Below are 24,757 nucleotides of genomic sequence, written 5' to 3' on the forward strand. Positions count from 1 at the left end.
CCACTCTGTACACCAGGCTGGCCTCAAGAGATCTACTTGCCTTTGCCTTCCAAGTACTGGGATTACAGGAGTGGGCCACCACAGCCCAGCATATAACTTAAAACTTAACATACAATATTGTAATATAATATTAGGGGTTGGTAGTCAGGTGCACTTCCTGCTCTTGTAGGAACCTAAGCTTGGTTCCTAGCACCCAAATCAGGTGGCTCTTCTTTGAAGGAATAATTCTAAACAACAACAAAAAAATAATAATAATAGTAATAAATAGTACAATGATTCATGGTGATTTTATAATCTAAGGCCAGTGCAAATAAATGGAAAAAATATATTCAAAATATTCTGTCAGAATACCTCTAAGAGTCTAATATTTTTAAACTTTTCTAAATTGTACAAAACTATAATAAATGACAGGCAATCAGCCTTCATCATAATAATCATAAGAGACAAGAAAAGTTTACTTCATCTTACTAAAATGGTCTTTATTTTTATCAATCCTGGAGACATACTAAAATCAGGATTTGTAAAAACAAAGGGCCACAAAAAGATTTTTCCCTGAATGATGATTTTATGTACACAAAATGAAGAAGAAATCAATGATCAGATACTCTTGTTCAAATTCAGGTACACCAAATATTCTTTTGTGTATCTACAGGATTTATGAATGCTAATTGACATCTGGTAGTCATAAGCCTGAACAGGCTATTGCAATAGGGAAGGGAGACATGTTGACTAAAACTTATGAATGTCACCTATCTTCCTTGTTTCATATACACCCATATTTTACTATTAAAAAATGGAACTGTATGGTCTGGGGCTGTAACTCAGAGGTGAGATGCTCTCACTGCATGTGGGAGGCTCTGGGTTTCCTCTCCTCACTGGGGTATGAGGAGCTTTGTATAAAGGCAGTTCTTATGGCAAGTGCCCACAAACTTAGCTTTGGGACGGTGTCACGTGATCCCAGGAGTCCCAGGCGTGTGTGGGCAGCATGGTTAGACATCCATTGATAAAGGAATGGTTCTCTAAGGAAATTCTTATTCAACAGTGAAACTGGGCTGGCTAATACCCCAAGAGTTCTCTGTGGGAATCCAAAGTACAGAAGCAGACTCAGTGATCCCTTCCTTTTTTATGCAATGCCAATTAGGAAGGTGACCAGGAAAGAATCAGTACACTACTTCTTTTACCTTAGTAGATCCACAAACACTAGCGTGCTACACGTTCATTGTTTTCAAGAGGTTCTGACAAACGCTTTGATTCAAGTATTTCTTCTACAGCCAGGAGTAGACTACAGCAGGTGAAGACACTTGCCACACGAGCCTGGGATCCCTGGAACCCACATAAGGTGGAAGAAGAGAACTGACCCCACAACATTGTCGTTTGAATGTCATATTTGTGCTGTGGGTTGTATACACACATACACCACCACCAACAACAACAAAATTTTAAAATAGTTTAAGGAATTAAACATTTGGATATATAAAACGCCAAGATATCAGACAGCAGACAGAAACAATGGGCAAACAGTAAACAAAAATGTTTCTATTAAGAGAGTGTGGGAAAAAGATCTTACTGAGCAGCAGACATCACTGTGAATAAAATATATTTATAGGCAAATAATTAGAAACATTTACCAGTGGGGTGTTGGTGATATACACCTTCAACCCCAGCACTCGGAAGGTAAAGGCAATGGCTCTCTAGAGTTCAAGGCCAGACTGGTCTACAGAGTGAGTTCCAGGACACACAGGGCTACACAGAGAAACCCTGTCTCAAAAAACCAAATAATACAAGCAAACAAAAAAAGACAATTACCTACAGTTTAAAAATGTTATTATTTCAAGTAACTAGGTAGTCTGATGATGTCAAATACAAATGTATGAAATAATCCATCTCCTTGTCGCTTCACACTTTCAATTATGAGATGACCAATTACATCCTGAACAGAGATATTTGGTGATCAGGCATTCTGTGCTCAGCGTGATTTGGACAGTCTTGGATTCTCCTAAATGTTAGCTTCTGTGCCTAAAGACTAAATTAAACTATCCCTCAAGTCTCAAAAAGTTTACAAATTTGGTAGTTTCAAAAACAGCCTTCTCCTAAATGTCAAAACTCCCAAACTAGGTGTGCTGGCTCAAACCTGTCATCCCAGGACTTGGGAGGCCAGCATGAGAATCACAGAGCAAATTCCAGGTCATTGTGCTGTGTGTGTGTGTGTGTCTGTGTGTGTCCCTTGTTCCCTGACCCCAGCCTCATCTGGAGTTACAGACAGACGCAGTTTGCTAGGACCAGCATTTAAGTGGGTGCTAGGCATCCAGGTTGGGTCCTTACGCGTGCACAGCAAGCACTCTATGAACTGAGCTTTCTCCATGGCCCCGTGTTGCCTTTTTTTCCTTTTCAAATACACACCATGCTAAATTACAGGTTCTGTAATTTAAATCTTTTAAAAATTTGCTCTTGAGACCTCAAGAGACCTGAACATGAGAAAATAATCCAAACGCAAAGCACTGGTTTTTATACTGCTCAGTAAATAATCTATTTAGGGAGTTTCCTTTTCTGTTCAAAAGATGAAGTAATCCTTTGATATGAAATATTTGTAAGGAAGAGGTTATCCTAGACATACAAAATGGATATATGGGAATATTAACAGAGGATTTGAACAAGACTTAATGTCTGTAGATCAACTAAGCCATAGGTATAATCTATGGCTTTAAATATTTAGAGATTTCGAACAAGGATACAAAGATTTGAAAGGAAAGACTGACAACATCTGATTAACTAACCCAAACACAAGGCAATGCAAAAGACAAACAGGAGACAGGAAGCTTTGTTCAGCTTAGAAAGACAATTAACATTCTAGCAGAAACAGTCAGGGCTGCTCTGAAAACAGCAGCAATCAAGGTAGGGAACAAATGAAGAAACCACAGAGAAGTGGTTCTGTCCTATAAACATAAAAGCAGTGTGAAAAATGCACTGAAATAAATACCATACTCCTCTCAGGAAGAAGAGGCAGGATATACATAATAGAAGGAAAAAACTCTCTAAAGAACAAATTATTAAAAATAATGAACAGTATATTTAAAATTTTGGCTTTGTGCTGGCCACCCTAAAATCAGGTTTGTCTTTCTAATATTACAACTTCCCTGCTTAGAATCTTCAAAGGCACTTATATTAAAACATACTTACAGAAACGGATAACATATAAAGAATATTCATTAGCATGTTACAACTGCAACTGAGTAAACAATACATATCTATCAGTAAGAACTATCCAACTTTGAACTAAGTAAAAAAAAAGAATAAGGTAGTTCTTTGTTAGTGGATATGTTAAGTAAAAAGGACAAGGTCTAGTCTGCAAGATCGCATTTGTGCTCAGGATAGGGAACGGGGGCATTCTACTGTATGCAAAGTAACAGAATGTTTCTAGGAAAAAATATGAGAAACTGTTAACTGTAAGAACCAGGTGCTTGGAGTCTTCTTGGAGGGAATTAGCTATCACTTTTTATATCATTTTAATGTTTAACCATGTTCTTGAATAGTTAACAGTTAAATAAATAAAAGGAGAATGTTTTGTTATTGCTGGAAATTGCCCTTCAAAATATTCCATAGTTGATCCAGTCTAGGCATCTACATTTATTTCTGTAATATGTTATTGTGTGACTTTAATGGGAGATCACTGTAAGTAGATCAACTAAATGAAAATGGAGCAAAATCTGGTCACATGAACCTATGGTTCTGCCAGAAAGAGTACACAAATCAACCAGGAGACAACAAGAACTGTTGGTACAAGTCGGCACAAACCTGAGTGGGACTGGCGCAGTTTACAAATAAAAACCAGATGAAAACTTTTAGCAATGGCATCTTCAATCATGAAACTGATCCCACATATAAGTCATAACTCTGATGCTCCCTGTAGAGGGATGGCATGCACAAGTCCAGTCTTCTGTCCTATCAGATCCAATTCATCTCAGTTTTACTTCTCCTATGAATTGGAAATGTATCCATTTCTCTCCATCACCATAGTTACTGTACTGATTATATCACTAGGTTACTCAGAACAAATATCCAGCAAGCTAGAGTCTATAGGCAGAGTCCATTTTTGTCAATAAATAGGTACTGGTTTCCTTTTACTAGTGATGACTGCATTTGCATAGCCACAAAGTAGCTATGACAGACTATGAGATACAAGAAAATGAGAAAACTTTAGACTGAGTAAATTCAAAGAGAAATTAAACCACTGACATAAACAAAGACTGTTCCACCAAATAAACCTCTTTTACCAAATGGATTCAAGCTTTACCATTGAAGAAAAGAGGTACTACTTTGGGAGAAAGAACCACAGAAACACCTACTTGTTTGCGTGTTTGTTTTCTAGAAAGCAAAAGAAGTGTTCTAATTAAACTGTATCATTTTTCTCCTTTACTTTCATTTTAGTGCAAACCAGAGAATTATTCTTAATTTTCCCCAAAAAGTTTAATATAAAGCAAAATCTATCTTTTAATTCTTCTTATAATTATTAAATTTACTTACAGCAAAGACTCATTACTAGAAAAAGTGAATCAAAACAGATAAAACCATAAATACGAAATATGTAAGGTAATCAAATCTTTTTCTTGTCACATTTTTAAATTTAAACTTAGTCATTATTTTACATAAAAGTTTACAGTACAGTAGTCCAAAAATATCAGTGGAATCTGCCCACATTCTAAAATTTACTAATATGGATTCAACTCATATAACCATTACAAATCTTACCAAAATAGAAATCAAATTCTCTAGCATCTATTTTGGCCATATAGTTAGAGACAGCCACTGTTAGTATCATATATTACCCCTCCCGTTGTTTTTTGTTTAGGTTTGTTTGTTTGTTTTGTTTCCATGACTGGTCATCTCAATACTCCTTTGCTCCTCAACAAATAATCTTTGGGGGGCAGGGAAGCATTGTGATAGCACATCTTTATTCCTCTCCTCAGTAACAAAAGAACTACAAACTTTTGTAGGCTGGGGATCTTGCACCAACCTTGACAAAACTACTGCCCTTTTTTCTCCTTTCACTTGTTAAATTGCTGGGTATTGAGGCCAGGGCCTTTGTGTGCTAAACTCTCTATTCTCCAATCATACTAAAACCATATCCAGAATCACCTACTTGCTTCATTCACCCACTTCCCAAACTTGATTCCTGTTGTAGAGGCCACATAATCAAATCTGCCCTGTCTTTCAAATCTCAGTGTTTATCTGACTACCCAAGAGGAAAGGCATCGTGCCACATCGAGTAGAGGGACAACTGAAAACTGGACGAAGTCACAGTTCCCCACAGTCACTGCACTTACCATAGTGTATTCTGATTACAATTATGAACTTGAATAAATATGCCTAACAATCTGGAAGCTTACATAAGTAGAAGTCGAATTTGTAATGTTCCCGAGTCAGGATTTCTATTGTTACCATAACACACCATGACTAAAACCAACTTGGGGAGTAAAGTGTTTATTTTATTTCATCTTACGTTTCTAGATAATAGTCTAAAACTGAGGGAAGGAACTCACTCTGTCTCTCTGTCTGTCTCTGTGTGTCTCTGTCTCTGTCTCTCTCTCTCTCTAAGTAGCCTCCACCTGACTCTTCCTCCCAAGTGATGGGATTAAATGCATGTGCTGCCACCACCAGGCTTTCCTTCCTCTCTAAGTGACTTTTGTCAATGTGTTTTATCATAGTAACAAAAAAGGTAGCTAAGATACATGGTAACATCTTATGTTATCAGAGTGTAAAATCCTGACAACACATTGAAATGATTACATACTTAAATAAAACGGTACAATAAAAGTAATTCATTTTAATAACATCAAGCAACGCTTTCCATTTAAACTCATAACTACAAACTTTTATAAATTTTTATATCTATAGTCTTTATTTTTAATTTGTCAAAAAAATCTCTGTTCACACACAAAAAAGTATCAGTTGACAGTTTTAAAATTCAATTCACAGTCAGATGCGGTGGTGCACACCTTTAATCCCAGCACTCTAGAGGCAAAGGCAGGCAGATCTCTGTGAGATTTGGTCTTTGAAGTCAGTTGTCACACAGCCAAGAGAAAGAAACCCTGTTACAAAATACAAAACAAAAACAACAACAAAAAACCAATCCATAACTACTCATTCATGTCACAATATGCAAACAACATCTTCAGAATGACAATAGCTACACTATAAATACAGTTCTTTTGATTCTCAGAATATATTCTACTGGGACATAAAAATCAAACTATAATATCCAGAATCCTCACTGTAGCTATTCCTTCACATACATGTAAAAACAGTACCCCTCATTAGAATTTACTGCAGTATTTATGGACAGAATTAAACTAGACAGCAAGAATTTTAAATAATGCAAAATCAGTGTCCAAAAGCAACATGCAGTGTTAGGGTTGTGGCTCAGCTGGTATAGTACTTGCCTACTATACACAAATTCCTGGATTTGATGCCCTCACCATAGAAACCAGGTGTGATGACTGACCCCTAATATTCCAGCACTTTCTAGGGATATTAGAGACCAGAAGTTCAAAATGACTTTCAGTGTACAGTAAGTTCAAGGCCAGTCTGTGTATCTCGACACTTTGCCTTCCCAGGAACAAAACACAACAACAAAAAGCCAAGCAATATGTATAGCCAGATGTGGTGGCTCACACACATAAGCTCAACACTCAGGAGGCTAAGACTGAAGAATTGCCATAAATGTGAGGTCTAGCTGGGCTACAGAGTGAGATGATGCCTAGAATAAGAAACATCAAAACAAAACAGAATTCATAGACATCCTATTATTTAATAGTTATTATTAATCACGTGCATAAATTTAAACTGAAGATTAAAACTGAGTAGTCTTAGGCCACAGCACTAATATTTCAAGTGTTTAATGACTATAACAACATCCTTGCAGAAAATACTACAGAATAGCACACTGACCTAAATGACTGACATCTTGTTCAGTAAGGAAATCTGTCACATATTAAGGAGACTGTTAAAACTGTCTAAGAATGAATTGGTAGTTTGTGGTAGCTACTTTATTCAATCAAATGTTGATGCAGGGAATTATCTGAATCAGCACATACCTCTATGACAAAACTGCACCAATATACCATGCCGTTATATTTTCTGTGGTGAGGTATTTGGCCATCATCAAGGATTAGGAATGTCACTCAGAAAGCAATGTCAAATGATCCTAGTTATGCATTTCACCATTTCTCAAATGTTTCAATCAAGACATTACTAGTAAAAGTTCTGTGCTTTTTGCAACACTGCTAAGTCCAGTTAGCACTGGTGGAATAGTCCATAAGCAAATACACACTGGCACTTGTCACTGTATTTAAAGAGAACGAGTGGCAACAGAGAAAAAAAATAAGCAGCTAACTGCACACTTCAGACTTGCCCACTCACTGGTGCTGATGATGCCGAAGGCTTGACAACCCAGAGCCTTTCAATATGGGACCTTACATCAGAGTTCCAGGAGATTATAGTATAGTCACATCATTTCTCCTTTCAATTTCCTCCTCCATACCTCCCATATACTCTTGCTCTCTTTCAAAGTCATGGCTTCTTTCTCTTTAATTGTTGTTACATACACGTTTGTGTATATTCTTAAATACATAAATACAACAGGCTCAGTCCATACTGTTACCTCTATGTATGAACATCTTTCCCAGTGGTTCAAGGAACCATGCAGAAAGCACTGGCTACTAACCTGAACATGAGTTATCAACCCTAGAATTTAAGACTTAGAATGCTATTTATTACATGTATAATAATGAGTTAAAATTTTTGAGTCATAACCCCTTAAAAATCATGAAATCTACATAATGGGATCATTTTTTAAAGCACCAATATATTCTAGGTCACAAATAACACTTGAAAGTATTTATCTGTCTATAGATAGATTCCTAGTAATTTGTGTTTTCTACTAGGAAAAAGAAAAATCTGTTACTGTGATAAATATTTTTGTTTATTTTGCTGTTTGTTTGGTTAGTTTTTGTTCTACAGACAAGAGGAAAATCATCTTTTACTTTGATATAATTTTGTGTTGCTGCTGTTTTGGTTTTTCAAGACAGGATTTCTCTGTTGCCCTGGTTGTCCCGGAACTCACTCTGTAAACCAGGATGACCTAAACTCACAGAGATCCCCCAGTCTCTGCCTCCCGATTGCTAGGATTAAAGGTGTGTGTCATCGCCACATGGCTCTTTGATAAAATTTTTAATGATAAAAGTTTTCAGAAAACCAGTTTATATCCTCTATCCAATCCCATTCAAGAAGTAGGGAGCCAGGCGGTGGCGGCGCATGCCTTTAATCCCAGCACTCGGGAGGCAGAGGCAGGCGGATCTCTGTGAGTTCGAGGCCAGGCTGGACCGACAGCCTCGAAAACAATACAGAAAAACCCTGTCTCGAAAACCAAAAAAAAAAAAAAAAAAAAAAAAAACACACACACACACAGGGACTGGCATGAAACTCAGTGCTTTAAAATGAAAGAGACTCTAGCTTTAATTCCCAGCAGTCATTACTCCCCTACACTAATGAAAAAAATATGACTCACAGAAATAATGGCTGGCCAGAAATCTACCACATATGTTATTTGCCTCCAAAAGATGTTATAATCTAATCAAGTTCTCTCTGATATGAACAAGCAAAGTGTTTTTTAGCTGAGCAATCATCAGGCTGTGAACCAGAAATACAAGTTAAACAAGAGTGGTAAACTCTCCTTGAACATGAGGCCCATGCCATTAAAGGGAGCCCATGTTCTACATGGCCTAAATAGCCCTGAGACCCAGGGTAGAACCAAGAACAACAGACATAAATGGATGGATGATAGGTAGGTGGGTAAATAGATGATAGATAGATAGATAGATAGATAGATAGATAGATAGATAGATAGATAGAATGACAGACAACAAAAGTAGTGTGCTACAACACTGACCAAAAAAAAAAAAAAAAACTTGGAGAAGAAAGGATTTATTTCTATTTATAGTCAGTCCATCAAAGGGGAAGTTGGGGAAGAAACTTGGAGGCAAAAACCATGAAGGAACCCTGCTTACTGGCTTGCCCATTTAACTTAATTTTTTTTTTTTTAGTTTTATTTTGTTTTTGTTTTATCAAGACAGGGGTTTCTTTCTATATCAGTGGCAGTCCTGGAACTTATTTTATAGACCAGACTGGCCTCAAACCCACCAAGATCCACCAGCTGAGATTAATGGTGTGTGCCACTTTCTTAAATATAGACCAGGCCTACCTGCCCAGGGATGGAACTGTCCACAGTGGGATGGGACCTCCTATATCCATCACTGATCAAGAAAATGTCCCACAGACATGCCCCTGGGTCACTTTGATAGGGGCAATTCCTTGGTGTCTCTAGTTTTGGTGAGATGACAAAAATTAACCAGCACACAATGGGCTGGGACAATGGAAGAGCACATGCACAGAGAAAAAGAGTGACCTTCAGGGGTAAGAGTACAGTTAATCCCAGGTTCTCTTCCTTAGACCTATCCTTCTGAGTTTCTTTCATTCTCAGAAACGTTTGGATACATACCCATCATTTTTTCTTGTGTTTCTGTATTTTCCTTGCAACCTAAAGAGGCTAGCAGAAATTTTCGGAACAAATATCATGCCACACTTGCCTCTTCTCATCACTGCCCAGGCTATTACATGCCTAAGATAGGTTTTCCCTTCCAATAGTCCAAACACTGCATTCCAGTGAGTACAGACCCAAGAGTCTCTTCTTATTTGTCTTTAATTGTAGTTGTTGCTTCTTAACTATCTGAGGAATCTGAGGATTCCACTGCATCACTGCTGATGTCATCTATGATGTCATGAGAATGGAGGCCACCCATACTGCAGCCCACAGACTGTGCAGTTCCCAGGAGCTCCTTAAGAGTTCAGAAAGTTCTCTGGCTACAGTCCAGTGCCGCATCAGTTGGGCAGTGTTGGCAACTCATCAAAAGTGGTATTTTCACTGTCTTTAATGTTTGTCTGCTTCTTTCTGTGTCTTGGTAGCTCCTGAAGGGTTCTGATGATCATGATGAGGTAGAGGGTACCGCCTCATCTGGGCCTGTCTATTTTGGATGTCAGCTTCCCTGTAATCCTCAGGCCTTTCCAGTCACTGGTTGCTTTGGCAATGTTATCTCCAACTTTTTTGGTGACAGACCCAAGGTTACTGATTTTTGGGGACCAAGGCAGATGTGGTGCCCACCTCACCTCAGGTACACCTCCAGTATAACACGACTTCAAACCTAGGTGGCATGATGGAGGTGACTGATGTCTGATGAACCAGATCCAGGATGACTGAAGAAAGCTGCACCTTAGCCCAAGAGTCCTTAAACTGCATCTGACTAATTCCAGGTCACAATTTCCAGTCTTCGAATTAAAGAGAGTTTCAGCGTCTACCCAGGAGGCTGCTAATTACATGGACTTTTTATTGCTCTGGAGTTCCCAAATTCACCGTGCTATACAGCACACAGTAGTATATCTGTTGAGCCTTAGTTTCTGAATCAATAAAATGGGGTTAATTATACTTGAAAGAACTATCATCATAAGAGGGAGGGCCCAGCACACTTCCGGCTAGATGTTTTGTTCTTACATCAGCCACAATGGAAAAGAAAACTGCTCTGATTTGCCAAAGGAAAGATACAGGAACAGGAAAGCTCAATAAGTCAACATCACTTCTTCACCAGTTAAATGTGACTAACTGACATGTCCAGAGGATTTACAACAGCAAGTACACCTCTTTCACAGGTAAACCTTCACACAGGCTTATCACTAGATTACCCACATCCTGGCAACTTTGCCCTCCAAGGAAAATAATCTTGTGTGAACTTTAGATAATTGCAAAGTTTTAATTTGTTCTTAAGTAACTATGTTGCTTTTTCCTTATATGTCTGCTTAATTTTTATAAGGTCACAAATCAAAAGTGAATTTTGTTCAGACTGCAGTGTTCCTTTTTTCAGAAATTTCGGGATCAAGTTCTTTCTGTTTGGACACTGATAACTTGCACATTAACTACAAACTAAGTAATATGTACTAACTTTACATTATGCATCAGATTTTAATCATATGCATGCCCAATTATGTATAGATATAAGATGATAAACAGGAGAGTTCCCCTAAATGTTTACTTGAAGCCAGCAGTTGGTCTTAATTTGTATTCACCCCAAAACAATTCAGATGGGCTTGGGTTTCCTTCATACACAGATTGGGAATATACTTGACTAGAAACCATCTCAATTTGATGGTTGTTAGGGAGTGAGACCCTTACCCTGTTGTCCAGAGACAGATATGTATTCATATATGTGAAGGCAAGGAGCTGGGCAACTAAGTGCATTATCAGAAGGACCAGGTGAGTGAAACAAAGTACAGTCCAGGTTACTATATTATCCTCTGATCTCCTGTGTCAGAACTATAACCAGCTTTCAGTCTTGATGATTTTTCTATTCTACATAATTTACATAAAAAGAATCAAATGTGACCATCTGTGACACCTAAAACCATGTTTCAAAGTTGCTCCATGTTATAACATATATTATACTTTATTCCTTTTTATTGGTAAACTATATTTCATTTTGTACCCTACCACATTCATTTACCAGTTAAAGTTCAGTTCATATTAGGAATAGATTGACATGTAAGAACAGATTGCTGGATAACATGGTGACTCTTATGTTTAGTCTTCTGAGGAGTCTAAATATAAACTAACCTTTGAAGATTTACAGTGGAGCATTTAAAGTTCCAACTACTTTGTAGTTGCAGTAGGTATACTGTCTGGTTCAGTCAACAGATCACATTAACTTCAGTAATCTCTTGATAATTGTATTAAGTTTAATCTTTTAACAAAGTGTTTCTAGAGGATATTTTCAGAGTCATCCCAAGTACTACACAGCTCATGTTTAGAATAGTTTACTGTTGGTTAGTACTTTGTTTTACTTTACTGATATACATAAAACATTTTGGCTCATAGTTAATACCCATTATAGCCCTGTATTTTTCTGTCAAACAATGGTCCATACATTCAATGTAGGTCTTACTAAGACATATGAAGTATGTCATTTTGTTTGTGATGCTCAGGACTGAACTCAAGGCTTTGGGCATGCTAGGTAAGTGTCATATCCCTTCTAGACCTTACATTATAACTCCTCTCTGAGCATTGTCGCATGCGGTCTTGATCCTTCAAAATACAGCCTAATGGTATTCTAATATCTAAGGATATCAGTCAGGGGCAAAGGTATGTAATTCAGAAAATAATAAAAGGAGAACAAATGTCTTTCAAAGGATAAGTTAAATCATATTAAAATTTATAGTTCATGTGTAAATTATCAATGTCCAAAGGGAAAGAACCAGACTACTCTCTTGTATCTCAAAGGAAGCTCCGAACAAGTCAGTCTTGACCCCGTATTCGATCCTAATCTGCACTACCCCTTTACTTTGAATAAAGTTCTCTTACCAGTTCTGCACATTTGCGTGAGCCCTTATTTTCAGTTCCGTGGATAAGAGATCAAGAAGCTACAAACACTCAATCCCACTCCAGACTCAGCAGTTCTTAGAGCTGGGTGTAGGTTGGGAGGAAATGAGGAACTGGGCTACTCTGGGTGATGATAAAATATTTTAACTGATTGTGGTAAAAGATGCACAAATCTATGAATACACTAATAACTGAAAGATATATGAAATGGTAAAGTGTATGATATTTAAATTAGATTTACATAAAGCTGTGGGAAACAAACGTTTTAGATCTCTCTCCGATAGAATATTATTTGACTTTATTGATTCCTGATTCTGGACTCTGTTCAAGACTGAATATAGAATGCCTATAACTTCTCATGTGTCATACGGGGAAATAATAGGCCAGGGATTCAAGACACTCTCAAGTACTCACTCTTTAATTAATCTTTTATCACCATGTTGTAAGCATTCAAACAACAAAACAAAAGCCACATGAACTGCATTCCAACAGTCACATGACTGACCATGCTGCTACAAAGAGAGCTGCAAGCCCCAGATTCTAAGGTGCTACTGGACATCTTTTTGTCTGTAGCATCACTCAGTACTTACTATAAACACTGTAATCGCCTTGGGAGTTCTTTCTCTCTAACCCCCATCTCTCCTGTTCTTTCATCCTCCATGTAGTCAGTTGTGTCCTGACTTTTTTAAAGCAGTAACCCTTGTTAGAAAACTGATTCTGCCATCCTCTTATTTAAACTCTTCAGTGTCTCTGTGCCTCTCTGCAATATAAATAAATATTCCAGGTCTTTGCTAAAAATGGAAAGCTCTCTCACTCTGATATCAGAAGACAAAATTTCTTCCTATTCCCAAACAGATGAGCCCCCTTTAATCCACACCATGTGTTAGATGTTAGGCACTCACAGGCTTGCAAAGTCCTTCCATTCCTTCCTGAACTTGTCTTCACATTCCAGGCCTCAGAGGACTGAAGAAACATTCTGACTCACAAGCGAACCTGGTTCCTCTCTTCTTACTCTTGTATATTTCTAATTAAATTCTAATTAAGCCACATGGCAGTGTTCAGATATGTGGCTTACTACCACACTGAGACCTTGACAAGTAGACACCATTGTCTTCCTTAGAGTCTCGAGCTTATAAAATTTGAAGACTTGAATGAAAAGACATTACAATCACTAAAATTGCAATTCAAATGTATACACTAATATTCGGGTATTATTATCCCAGTTTTCAGATGAGCAATTCTTGTTTTCATTCATGACAGCAATATTGCTGGTAAACAGTAGACACAGTCCAGAGCTTCTCCTGAAGCAGGTCCAGTGTTGGCTATATTCCTATAACTGGACACAGAGCTCCGTTTGCAGATTCGCTCAACTAAACGAGAAGGCTGATTGGTGTTTGAGGAAGAAGCTGGGAAGCATTTCTAAATTATTGGTTTTTTGTTTTTTTAATTTTTCAGTTCACAGTCTCCCTATGTAGCCCTAGTTAGCCTAGAATTTTCTATGTAGATCAGGCTGGTCTCTTGTTTCAGGTTCCTGAGTGCTGGGGTTACAGATGTGAACTCACAGGCCTTGGAGTGATAACACCAGGTATGATAACATTGCTAACATGGTACCCAGAGTATATCACTCTGACTGGCTTTCTATGAAACAGACAGTTGCTGTGACTCTGTGGATGTTGGGTCTGGGAATTCTGATCACCAGTTCTGTTCAGAAGGCTCTGAAGTCAGTGACTCTTACTCCTAACACAATCACATTGCTCTTGAGCTACAGGAACTATTTGAAAACTCTTTAGTAGTTAACAGACTAGGTGACAGTGACAAAACCTGAAGGCCTCAGAAGGGAAAGTGAATGTTCTGCCTTCAGTTGAACTTTTTTGAACTACAGCAATTTTATTACTGTTTAAAATAAGGAGGAAAAACTTGACCAAATATCTGCCCCAGAATTTTAAACCCATTAAAACAAAGTTTGGGGGCGGGGAGTGGCTATTATCAGCTAAGTCTACACATTTCAATTAATCTATCACTCAAAGCTCAACAATAAATATTAAAGGACCTGATTCAGTTATACATGCTTGTCCATGATGATGTCCCTGATATCCATTCTACCCTACTCTTGCCATTTCCTTTAACTTTGTATTCTTTTTTTTTTTTTTAACTTTTTGGTGTTTTTTTGTTTTGAGACAGGCTCCCACTCACTCTAGCCCAGGGTGGTCTCAAACTCACACTCTTCCTGCCTTAGCTTCTCAAGTACTGGGATTACAGATATGAGTCACCATGTTTTGTGGGGTTGTTTATTTTCCTTTTTTTTTTTTCTATTTGAAGATTCTATTTTTTATTTGTATAAGACCCTGGCTTCTCTTAACAATTTTTTGATATTCACTAATCTCATTGCTTCTGGTTGCTTTGTTGAAGGCCTTTACAGCCTTGTTAAAGACAGTAAGCAAATGAAATCCTGCATTTCAATTCTTACATCTATTAATCCAATCACATAAAACACAAACAAAAAAAACATTACTTAACCTTATGCTGAAGTGACGGCTGCTGTCGTAAGTATTAGCTCATGCAATATGATTCTTTCTGGTCTTACTATTGCTGATGTTTTTCTATCCTTCTAAAGCACCCAATTTCCTTTGGATATTTCTGCAAACCATGAATAAGCCATAGGGAAAAGTAATAATGCCATAGTTAATAGCTATCCTCATCTTGTCACCCGGTTTCTAAGTAAGAAAATCATACAACGTAAGCTAGATGTTTGGTGCATGCCTGTGAGTCCAGCACATGGGAGTGGAGGCAGAAAGGCTGCAAGCTGGAAGGTCAGCTTGGGCTAGATAACAAGTTCCAGGCCACCCTAGCCTACATAGTAAGGACGTTAAGCAAATAAAAACAAAAGCAACAAACATCAACAAAAAGCAACACAAAAGGATGAAAATTAGTTGAGCACTCAGGAGGCAGGAGGATCTGGATGATCAGAAGCCCAATGCTCACCTTAGCTAGGGAGTCTGAGCCCAGCATGGGTTAGGGTTAGGGAGGCCTTTCTCGTGTGTTCCCTCCTGGGGTCCACGTGTTGCTGACCTGACCAAAGGATGATGTTACATCAAGTAGAGTAAGGCCCATGGAGGAAGCCCTGCTGCCGCCTGCCTGCCACTAGCTGTCTGTGCCATGCAGACCACTTGGTGTTGTTGCCTCTGGAGGGTGTCAGGCTATTGGGGGGGGGGGAAGCAAAGTCCTCCCTTACGAGGGATTGCTGGCCTGCAGAGCAGGGCTTCAGCTTGCACTGTGCACACCAGGACCTCACCTGGGTTTGGGGACCAGTTGGTGGCTGGTGTATGTGTAGTTTGTGAGTGCGTGTGGTTGTGATCTTTAGCAACCGGGACAGCCATGTCCACAGTGCTCAGCCTTACCCAATAACACATTTGTAACTGAATACAGTGCTTTCAATTTGTACAGAATAGTTAGAATATTCTATTAAAGTTGTGAAACACGGGGAAAAACAAAAACAAAAACTGGAATGCAACCCAGGCTAGGCAAATAAGTGCTCTGCCACTGAGCTCTACCCTGAACCCTGAGAGGGCCTACCTCAAACAAACGAAATACAACAAGAAGGCACACTGGGAAATGAAAGGCTGGATTTCCTGTCCAGCTACGATGCTAATCACAAACATGAAACTGGCCAGTACACTTAACATCATTGAACCTAAGCCCGCTCCTATCACTGCACTCAACTCTGCAAAATGCAAGTGTTTCGACTCCTCTACATGTTCAGTGGCCAATGTCTGGTCACATCATTGTTCATTACATTTTCCTAGTCTTCGTGTGGAATACCATCACCACCAGCACTTCTTAGAACTTATAACAAAAATGTTATTCTGTGTATTATACAAATTTTATTATTTATTGTCTGTCTCCTGCAAGTAGGATGTTAAATACTGTATCTGTTTTGTTCCCTTTGGAAGCCTATGGCCCAATCACATAAATACACCCAATAAACTTTCAGTGGAAGAATGAATACAATGAATGAATGAAGAATCATCCACAAGGGATGACATCTTGCAGACATTTCATTTCCAAATTGATTAACCTAAGAAAGCCAGGTCTTACCATAAACTAATCAAGTGACTTTACTAAGATGAACCAAGTACTCATATATGTTTGGTCTCTGTAAATATACTGTACATTGTCATTAAGAAAAAGATGTTATATTGATTTGTATATTTGTCCTATTGTTCAAATCACCTGATTTACAAAGCATATCATATAAAATCTTCTGCTGATAGCTTCTTGTTGACACAAAAGCCTTTTCTATGAATTTAAACTTTTTATTTAAAAATTAAAATTTTATGGGTGGTGGCAGTACATGCCTTTTACCCCAACATCCCAGCACTAGGAAGGCAGAGGCAGGCAGCTCTCGAGTTCAAGGTCAGCCTGGCTTACATAGTGAGTTCTGGGGCAGCCAGCACTCCACAGAGAAATCCTACCTAATTTTATGATTTCATTTATGTGGGTGTTTTGCCTACATGTATATCTGTGCATCGCTTGCATGCCTGGTGCTCTCAGAGGCCAGAAGAAGGCATCAAGTGCCTTGGAACTGGAGTTTCTGGATGACTGTGAACTGCTATGAGGGGGCAAGGGACAAAGCCCTGGTCCTCTGGAAGAGCAGTCAGTGCTCTTTACTGCCAAACCGTCTCTAGGAACACATGCCACTACCTTTTATGAAAGGCAGTTTGCGTTTACCCGTGAGACACAGTCTTACTATGTAATATGGGGTAGTCTCAAATTCACAACCTCCCTTCCGCCTCCTAAGTGCCAAGGCTGTGCTACCACACCTACTTCTCCTGAGTTAAATGCATAAAATAAGTTAAAGCTCAAGTCTAGAGTTTGTCAGTTTCTCATGATTAATTTGGTTTTTTGGTCAAGTTGAAAATATAACTTAACTTAGGCCAAGGTACACAGTACAATGATCTTTCAAAAATTCACTTTAGTAGATAAGATTTGATTTAAAATGATACATGTTTGTCATATATCACAATCATGAATAAGAAGCAACGTTATGAAAATGACCTACACACCGCTGCTAGATTAAAACCACTTCTCTTTTTCCTTTCTCATCAAATACTGCCATTTTGTTCAGGCTGACAATCTGGGCTCAAGAATAATGCTACCTAAATTGTAAGTAGCTAGGACTACGTATGTATATTGCTGAACCTAACCACAAGGTGTTTCTGATACACAGCCAGACTTGAGAATTATCTCACAACCTAGTCAAATAACTTGAATAAAATAAACCAAATACCTACAATTTGCTTTTGTTCTTTGTAATGTAATATACATGGTAATTAAAAAACACCAATTTCCAACTCAAAGTACATATGCTTTGAAAAAACACTATATATGTGTGGAGGTATGAATATATACATATATGACTGTTATGGGATATGACAAAGCCATATAAGTAGATATTCTATCTTGAGGTTTTGTGGGTTCTTTGACATAAAAGGCGACAAGAAAGATGGCTTTGGTTGGTAATGAGAACCTAAATTTGAGTCCCTGAACCCAAAAATTGGAGATGTGATTGCATATGCTCACAATCCCAGCGCTGGGAAGATGGAAAAAGGAGCTTATCTGGGGCTTACTGTTCAGCCAGTGTGATCTGATCTAATTGACTAACTCCAGATCAATGAGAGACTGTCTGGAAAGGAGATGAATGGCATTCGTGATGATGCCCAATGGTGTGTGTATGTGTGTGCATATGAGAGAGAGAGAGAGAGAGAGAGAGAGAGAGAGAGAGAGAGAGAGAGAGAGAGAGAGAGAGAGAGAGAGAGAGAGAGAGAGAGAGAGAGAGAAGAGAGAGACAGAGAGAGAACAAGCATGTGCACACACAAAGGCTCTCTCTCGCTCTCTCTTCCTCCCTCCCTCCCCATGTTATTGCCCTCTTTAAATTTTCTAGGAGGGAGGGAGGGAGACAAAAGGAGAGAAAGAAAGGTAATTTCTTTTAATTTTGGCTGCACTGACTCATTTTCTGGTTTCATTTTTTACAACTTGTTTTATTTTTATTTATGTGCAATATACATGTGTCTATGCATGCACACCACATGTGTGCACAGGCCAGAACAGAGTGGAGCTAGAGTTACAGGAGGCTGTGAATTGTCTGACCTGAATACTGGGAACCAAATTTGGGTACTCTGGAAGAGCAGCAATGACTCTTAACAAAGGAGTTCTCTCTCCAGCCCCAAATCTTAGTAAAAAAAAAAAAAAGTGTAAATATTTTACCTAATTATCTTAATGTATTTTCTAGGTTGCTCAAAGTTTTTTGCCTAATACAATTTTGTATTCAATAAATAGTTCTTTTGTTACTGTTTTTTAAGACAAGGTCTCACTTCATTGATCTGGCTAGCCTGGAGTTCACTATGTAGACCAGGTTGGCCTTGAACTCAAAGTATCCATCTGCCTATTCCTCCCATGTGCCAACAGACCCAGTTAAGACTTTTTGTTTTAACCAAATATAAACTCACTTCCCAGGAGTTTTCCAGTCTAACCTTTGACAATCACATTACAGTGCTTAGGTGGGACAAAAACCAAGTAACCTTAAATCTGGATAAAGCAACTTCCCTTAGAGTTGTAATCAGCACTAAAAAGAATTCATGAATTATCTGTCAAGTTTCTCAAAATTATTAATGGTTTCAAATTTCTTGTGCATCAAATGAATTATATCTTCAAGGATATATATTTTTTCATTTATATCCTTGAATAGATGTTTCGAATTAGTCTTTCTTTGATTTTCAGAAAATATTCCAACATCCCAACAATATCAGGACCTAGATAACCCACTATTCCAACAGTACCTGTACCTAGATAACCCCCACTATCCCCAACAATACTCAGACCTAGATAACCCACTATCTCAACAATACCTGGACTTGGATAACCCACTATCAGTCAGTATTGTCCAGATCCTTGTGGACTCACATGTATGGTTCACTGTTGTTTGTACTTTGGGGATGTTATATACTCCTCTTAGGAAAATATGTTGTTAGAACAAAAGGCTTCTTCTTGATTTCATTTTCAGTAATAAGTAACTAAACATAAGAAATCTTCAAAACAGAAACACATAAGTTACAAGAATTACCTATAGAAACATCAACACATACTCATTTATAAAGAGTTCCTAGGGAATGAGTAATCTAAAGTCAGTAATCACAGCCTGTAAAATGCTTCACACAATCCTGGATAGTATACAACCAGAATGCTTCACTGGAAGCAGCAGCCCTTTACACCCAAATACATTCTCACACACAACACATATGGCTGCTTTTCTTTTTCCTGTTTTCCAAAGAAAATTTACCTGATATATGCTGAAAGCAATAATGATTTAGCCTGATCTTTTCCATAATTTCCTTTTAAATTTTGCTGTATTACTTATTTATATACTCATGTGGGTGTCAAGGGAGTCCAAGAAGGGCGTCAGATGCCCTGAAGCTGGTTGTGTGAGCCCCTGCCTTGGGTGCCAAAGATGGAACACTGATCCTCTGTGAGAGTAGCAAGCACTTTGAACTGTTGAGCCACATCTCCACACCCTCTATATAATACTAGGTTCACAAGGTGAATGCTTTCTTCAACTGAAACATGACCATTCTCTAAGGCTAAGCATGATATTAGTACAGGAACTGAAACATTCTATTCATTAACAGATAAATAAATGGGTCAGCAGTGACATACACCTTTAATCCCAGCACCTGGGAGGCAGAAGCAGGCGGATCTCTGTGAGTTCAAAGCCAGCCTGGTCTACAGAACTAGTTCTAGGACAGCTAGAGATGGTATACAGAGAAATCCTGTTTTGAAAAAACAAACAAACAAACAAGAAACCAAAAGCCAAAACAAAACAAATAAATGGATGCTGTACAAGAGTAACAATCCTTGAAAACTTTGTCCTAAGGAAAACAAACCTGCCCAATAAAACTATAAATACTGTGTGAATATGAGAGATTTAAAGAAAAACAAAACAGATTATAGAGTTAGTAGGTAGGACTGCTTGGTGATTACAGAATTTGAGGTGGAGAGAAGATTTTGGAAATAATAGAAATACCTGCACAATACTGAATATGACTAATGCTACTGAATTACGTACATTCAAATGGTCAAGGAGCCAGGCATAGTGGCACAGGCTTTAATGGAAACACTTGAGAAGCAGAGGCACAGACCTCTGTGATGTGAGTTCTACGGTAGCTGGGTCTACACAGCGAATTCCAGGCTAGTCAGGGCACTATAGTGAGGCTCTGCCCCTAAAGAATAGACCAAATTGTGTACTGTAGGGTGATTTGCCAGACAGTTAATTCTATCTCAGGAAATTTATTTCTTAAACTAGTGTTTGAAGCTTTTATTTTTTTTTTAATGTTCAGGAATATCACTCTTGTCTGTTTAATGGAAATGCCTCCTCTGGCATTCTACTTACTAGGTTTCCCATACTGTCACATTGTTTTATTTCTATAGCTCACTCATGTATCAATTAATCTTGGACCCTTTTTTGAGATGCCTGATGTTTTAAAATTACTATAACACACTTAATATTTGATTATGCATTGCTTATAATGCCAAGCAAATTACTTATCAAATCAATACTCATACTTAATATTTGTTTGGATTTGATTTGCCAAAGTCTGTTCGGACTGTCAAAACAGGCTCTAATGACACACTACATGTAAAGCAACATGAAATTCAGTCTTACAGTCACACAAACTCAGCAAGTGAAAATTTCAATAACAAATGGTAAGGAAAAAAAATTCTGGAGAAATATGTAAGAATTCGATTGCCCCCCCCCTTTTTTTTTTAAAGAAAAAAATCTTTGAGTATCTCACATTGGCCTTATACAATCCATATCCTTGGCTGGCCTCCGACTCTAAGGCAATCCTTCTAAAAGAACCTCAGTGTTAGAATTTTAGGCATAAACAAGCACTTGACTCTCATTTTCCCTGACTGAATAAGAAACAAATGCTATCCAAATAAATACTCTTTTTTTGTTGTTGTTGGGTTTTTTGCTTTTTTTTTTTTTTTTGAAACAGTCATGGAACTCTGTAGACAAGGCTGCCCTCGATTATAGCCGTACCTGAGTGCTTTAGCTGTTGATTCTCAACAAGGTTATGGTGCTGCAAGACAACTGTTATTCTACATGGAGAGAAAGTGAGGACAAGAGAGATTACTGTCTAGAGTCCTTGATGGTTAGCGAGGCCATTGACAGAGAGCATTGACTATGCCCCATATTTTAAAAAGTGTATGCTTTTAAAGTTAATTAAAAAACAAAACAAAAGCAGGCGTTGGTGATACATGCCTGTAATCCCAGCACCTGGGAGGCAGAGGCAGGCGGATCTCTGTGAGTTTGAGGCCAGCCTGGTTTACAAAGAAGTTTCAGAACAGGCTCCAAAGCAATACAGAGAAACCCTGTCTCAAAAAACAAACAACAACAACAAAAAAACAAACAAACAAACACATCTCTTATGCTGGGATATGTCAATTCATTCCTCAATATCAATGTAGATTGTTAGCTCTTCAGTGAAGCCTTCTTACATCGCTTTGCACTTCTACTAGGTCCATCAAATGTAACACACAGAAAAAGTCCTAATTCCTTATCCCTCCCCAGTCCGGTTCACCTGGAAAACCTCTGTATCTCACAGCTGATGGCAACTTCATCTTCCATCTTTTCTCCCTCTTATCTGTGAGCATCACCAAGAAATCTCAGTTTTACCTTCAAAACATCCAGAGTTTAAATTCTACCAAGTTGCTTCCTTCTGTTAGAGTAAAGAACTCTGTAACAATGTTCCATGACTACAGTCTATTCTCAGCACAGTCAACAGAATGATCCTTTCAAAATACAAAATAGATCTATGCAAAAGCCCGAGTTCCACTAAGTCCTACCTAATGGGTCTGAAAGGTCTCCTGTGAACAGCCTCTTCTACTTCCTTCTGAGACATGTTCCTACTCTCCTGTCTTCCTCAGGCGCACCTCCAATCACCAAGACCTCCATTTATTTCCTAAGGTCTTAACAGGCACACTCCTGCCAAACACTTTCTGCCTGAAAAGGTATGCACATAGATTACCTTGGTCAGAGCCCAGAACAACCACAAAATTTGTTCTGCTCCCTTTTCTTTAGTTTTCTTTTTTTATTAACATTTAGAGTCTAACATGCTATATATTTTACAAATCATTCATTATAATTGATCTCTACCTGAACTATATGTTACACAAAAGTCAACTTTGTAAGGTTTATTTATTGCTGTTTCCCAGGTATCTAGGCTGCTCCAGAAGACATGCAAATTCACCATGCAAATGAAGTGGGCTGGAATTGCTCAGTGGTGAGTTCCTGCCTAAGGCTCTCTAAGGGCCTATCATCAGATGATCAGAACAGTAAGAGTAACAATAACAACCCTCGGTAGAAACCATGTATTGGCTATCACTCTATACAGCAGTTAGCACTGTGTTTAGCTACACTTTAGCAGTTACCACACTGTACTATCATGGCCTGCTAAGTTTTTGCTTCTTATATTAAAGTTGTACACTTTTTGAGACAAGGGTTTTGTTTGACTTCCTACTGTCAGTAATTGTACTTCTTACAGTGTGTGACACCTTGGGGTACTCTATAACATTTGATAAAAAATTAAATACATCTAAACCAAAGGTGTGAGCCCCTTATAATCAACCAAATATAAAGTGCTTTCCTTAACACTCTGTATGAATCTGGAGCTCTGGATTCTGGGTTCTGTTAGTGTTTCTTACCTGACTCTGACAATAACAAATGGACCTTAGTCACATTATTTAAATTCTCAACAATTATTTCTTCAGCAACAAAAATGGAAGCAACGATAACGTGCCTAATGTGATCAACATGACTATAAAATGATAAATTAGCTCAGTGGTTTCTACATAACAATAAATGGTATCTATTACTTACCATTACAAAATGAAAGAGGCACTGCTGTAAATTTTACTTTGATAACTTGATGTTAAATATTTAGAAACTTCTTGAGATACAACAATAACTTATATTAAAAACTGCTGAGTCAAAATGAACTTGATAAGCATTTTGAAAAGGAGGAACTTCAATTCTCACAACACAAGCTAGATATCTATATTTCCCCAGAATACTTTAAAATGTTTGCCTATTTTAGATTCTATAGCCTTCTTCAGAAACTGCATTTAATTTTTAGTAATTTTAAAATGTTATCTCTTACATAAGCAAAATACCTATGATTGGAGCTTAAACATTGAAGATGATAATATTTAAATAGCCTACACTTCCCAGCATAACACACACATTCTTCTATAGTCTGTGAACAAGCTCATGCTTAGAAGGTGAGAAGCATGCCTTGTGACCCTACTGAATTAACTGTCCACTTTCCTTACTATTTAGTCATGGATCCAACAATAGGCATAATTCTTTGGTAAGGAAGGTTTAAGAAAAACAGAATTCTGTTTAAATTAGATGATGACTTCATTGTAAAGCCATGAGTCTCCTGCTTTTCTATATACTAATAATACTAACACTCCTGTCTGTGAAGCTAATTCTCTATTTTAGAAAACACTTGTAAAACCTGTTTCCTTTATATTTCCTACTGCAATAAATAAACAAACAAATTTTACTTAAGCACCTGGGTAGGTGACAAGAAAAGGAGGTGAGCAGTTTAAACAACATCCCAAGGCCACAGATGGGGGGTGGCTGCCAGCTCCAGGATTAAAGCTAAGCGGTTCTTTATTCCTTCTTATGCTTTGAGTACTTAACAATCATTTTTATAGCACAGGCTCTCGTAATTAATGTAAGAAAACAATTTAATACAGAATTAAAACAATTATCAATACATTATGACAGTACAGAAACAGAATTTCCTACAGAAAAAAATGAATTAGAATTTATCCCAGAGTCTGAAAACAACATGATTTTCTCTGTGTTATTTCAGGATTTTGCTGAGAGTACTATGCAAGTGGCAGCTTGCTACAACTTACCATGCTAATGCTTTTTTTTTAAAGCTTGTTTCTTTAATCAAAATACACAGTATACATATGAGATGGTCGGATTCAAGATACAAAACAGAAATACTTTCGAATTTTAAAAAATCCTTCAAACTTAAAACAGTAGTTTCTACTCAAAATGTTAAGTTCAAGTTCAGGCAATACTTGTAAAAAACTCGTCAATGAAAACACGATGATACACAATAAAGAAAACAGCAACCGCTCTCGTTAGCAGAAGAAAGACAAGTCAGCACAACACTAGCAGCTTACTGTGGAGAGGGTTTAATCAGGAAG

General features: G+C 37.9%; 1 protein-coding gene and 1 pseudogene across 17 annotated transcripts in view; both read right to left on the reverse strand.

Moving 5' to 3' along the window:
• Positions 1-24,757, reverse strand: part of Baz2b (bromodomain adjacent to zinc finger domain 2B) — a 203,370-nt gene that overhangs the window by 104,350 nt on the left and 74,263 nt on the right. The window lies entirely within an intron of this gene.
• On the reverse strand, positions 9,161-16,916 carry LOC121140357 (annotated as a pseudogene).

The sequence above is a fragment of the Mesocricetus auratus genome, unplaced genomic scaffold (genome assembly GCF_017639785.1).
Source record: "Mesocricetus auratus isolate SY011 unplaced genomic scaffold, BCM_Maur_2.0 Super-Scaffold_100004, whole genome shotgun sequence".
Taxonomy (NCBI): Eukaryota; Metazoa; Chordata; class Mammalia; order Rodentia; family Cricetidae; genus Mesocricetus; species Mesocricetus auratus.